This window comes from Mustela lutreola, chromosome 16 (genome assembly GCF_030435805.1).
Source record: "Mustela lutreola isolate mMusLut2 chromosome 16, mMusLut2.pri, whole genome shotgun sequence".
NCBI classification, from domain to species: Eukaryota; Metazoa; Chordata; class Mammalia; order Carnivora; family Mustelidae; genus Mustela; species Mustela lutreola.
The window spans coordinates 47,547,243-47,550,644 of record NC_081305.1 but is presented as its reverse complement, the minus strand read 5'-3'; positions in this window follow the sequence as shown (position 1 = coordinate 47,550,644).

The window sequence follows — 3,402 nt, the reverse complement described above, 5'->3', positions numbered from 1 at the left end:
ATGCATGATCTACAGATAAACAGGTGAATCAATCATGTAGGCTAAGGTGCTTGTTAAACCTTCAAGATTAATAGGTTGGCTGGAGGGCCTGAGGTGGCTTCACCCATAGTTTTTCTTACTATTAAACTTTCTAGTCAGGTTCTTCTTTCCAGCTTGTCTCTTCACTCAGATGGAAGACCCTGCTGGCAAGGCATCCCCTGATGGGAACCAAAACTACACCCTGTAGCACTAAGGACTGCCCTGAGCCAGTAAGACCCCACCCATGACTGACACCAGGACAAGGATCTGTTTGAGTTTCTCTGCCTACCTGCAAGTACCCACTTACCTTGGCCCCACATTTTCCTTCTTTAAACCCGGAAGTATTTGGAGCACTTTGGAGTCAGTCTTTGGGAGGTTAGTCCACTGTCTTCCTTCCATTGTCCTCACTAAGATTCCTTTCTTAGCCCCATTTGTTCCTCGGCCTCTGGATTTTGTCATGAGACAGGGACCTAACCTAGTACAATTGGTGCACTAAGGGTAGGTACTCTCGCACCCCTGTGCCCGGACAGCACAACCAAGTCATAATTTGTGGACAAACTCGGGCCTCACGTTTTTCCCTTAAAATGATCACGGACAACCTAATCCGCTGTTTATTCCAGTCTACACCCCGTCACCCTCAAAAGGCGCCGGAGCAGTCCTGAAGGTGCACACGGGAGGAATGGAGGACTCACCTGCGGACTGTGCTGTGTCCCTGAGGGGCACGGATGGCCAGAGCTCTGGACAGAGCACTGCCTTAAGGACTGATGGTGGGAACTTCGCCTCCAGCGAAGTATGGGTACTCAACAACTTCGAGGTGTCTCCTCTGTGCACCACCCCTGCCTCCCAGCCGGTACCAGGGCCTCCCAGCCCGCACCAGGACCCCCCGGCAGACCCCTTCCTGGCATAGCCTCGGAGATGAGACCATGATTCCGCGTGTGTCCGTGGGGTGGGAAAGGCCTCCGCATGTTCCCACACGCCCCCCTTAGGGACCCCCTTCTTTCTGGTAGAGGCCCTATAGGGCCTCGACTCCTCTACTTTGAGTGGAGAGGGAGGCCAGCCCTGATCCGGATGTTCCGGGTGAGCCCCCACCCCCGCCGCCGGGGCGGAAATCCCAGTCTTTTCCGGGAGAGGCCCCGCCCCACCCGGCTCCCAATCCTTCCTGGCCCGGTGAGTGGCGGGAGACCGGAAGTGGCCCAGCGCCCGTGCCCCTTCCCGCGCCCAGCTGGCTTCTCCGTGAGACAGCTGTCCGGAAACACATCCCAGATTGGCTGCGAGATGCACAGAAGGTCGACACTGGGGACCGCAGTCAACTACTACAGAAAGAGATGGAATTAAATCACTTGGAGGCTGGCGTTCTACGGTGAGAATTTCTTCCAGTGTCCTGGGTGGGATCGGAGGATGCGACTCTGAACTCAGCAGGTGGACACGAAAACCTTGTCGCTCTCAGGTGAGACCGTCCAGACAGATCACCAGTCACCAGTCAGGGTGTTCAGGGACGTCCATTCACTCTGGTCTGTCAAGATTAACGTCTTCTGCCTGTGAGGTTCCTGAAGACCTCCAGTCAGCTCCCAGCCCCCACAGCTGCTGTCTGCCTGGCCTTGTCACGTCTCCTGCACACGCCAAGGTTTAGTTTTCCTCCAAACACCCAAGTAGTTTTTCAGCTTCTCAGCACATCCATTCTCACCATGGGAGAATTTAGTTTGTAAATAGGCAAATACTATAGAGTGGGGCTGGATTTTTTGTATTTCTGAATTCTGCACGTAACAAAGTCCCGACGTGATGGTAAGAATGCACCCTAAACTTAAACGTGTGTTTTTTGGCCATGACAGTGCAGGATACAAAAGTACCAGAGGAAAAATAATGAATAGCCTTCCAGTACTCAGAAACAGTTACTCCATGTAGAAAAATGATGATCAATCTATTTAAAACCCAGGACAACTCCAAAATAGCGCTACTAAAAAACCATACCCTTGAACTCTACACCAAAACTAATGTGCTGTATTAGTTTTGGCTAATTGCATTTAAATAAAATTAAATAAAATACTCAACTTAGTAAATCTGAAGATCAGATTGTCTCTACTGAACAGCATCCAAATAGAATGGGAATCAAAGGGCCAGAAAAGTTTTAAAGGCAGGACAAGCAGGACAAGGACGTTATGAACACACAAAAAAATTATTTTGGCAAAGTCACCTCCTTTTAGGGGAAAGTGGAGACTTCTTAGGAGGATTACCTTACCACCGGGACCAGGAAACTTTAGACTGACTGAGGAAAACTGAAAAATTGCAATTACATTAGCTATCAAGTCCCGGTTTGGCGATACACTTGTAGCAAAGTGACTCCATTCCAAGCCTGTGGTTTTCTTTTAAACATGTCTTTGTTTTACTGTCTTATTTGTAAATGAAAAGGAAAATAACTGTAACTCACATACAAGAAAATAGGAAAATGATGTTAATGGAAAAGAAATAAAAACGATTTCCAGCCGGCAAGTAAGACATTAAAAATGCTCAAAATCGGGACGCCTGGGTGGCGCAGTTGGTTAAGCAGCTGCCTTCGGCTCAGGTCATGATCCCAGCGTCCTGGGATGGAGTCCCACATCGGGCTACTTGCTCCGCAGGGAGCCTGCTTCTCCCTCTGACTCTGCCTTCCACTCTGTTTGCTTGTGCTCGCTCTCACTCTCTCTCTCTCTTACAAATAAATAAATAAAATCTTTTTAAAAAAAAATGCTCAAAATCGTGACTCCTTCAGGAAATGCAATCAAAACTATACTACACAGTTACTACGTTGCGCAAAATTAAAGGATGGCCACATCGAATATTGGCAGGGTTGCAGAAGAAGTGGACTTTTCATCCACTGCTGATGCAAATGCAAAAGTGAACAATCATTTTGATTGCAGTGCAGTTTTTTCAAAAGTTAATATTCACCTGTCCTATGACTCAGGTACTGAACATTAAGTTACTGTTAATTTTAGCTAATTAAGTTAACAATTAAATTGTTCTTTTTTTATTTTTATTTTATTTTTATTTTTTTAAATTTTTAAAAAAGATTTTATTTATTTATTTGACAGAGAGAGATCACAAGTAGGCAGAGAGGCAGGCAGAGAGAGAGGAGGAAGCAGGCTCCCTGCTGAGCAGAGAGCCCGATGCGGGACTCGATCCCAGGACCCTGAAATCATGACCTGAGCCGAAGGCAGAGGCTTAACCCCCTGAGCCACCCAGGCGCCCCCAATTAAACTGTTTAGTTAATTTACTAAATTGTTAATTCAGTTAATTTACTAAATTGTTAATTTAGTTAACTGTTAATTTAGTTAATTTAGTTAAGTTACTGTTAATTTTATTTTTCAAAAATAAAAACAGCTTACATCTATATAAAATTACTGACACAAA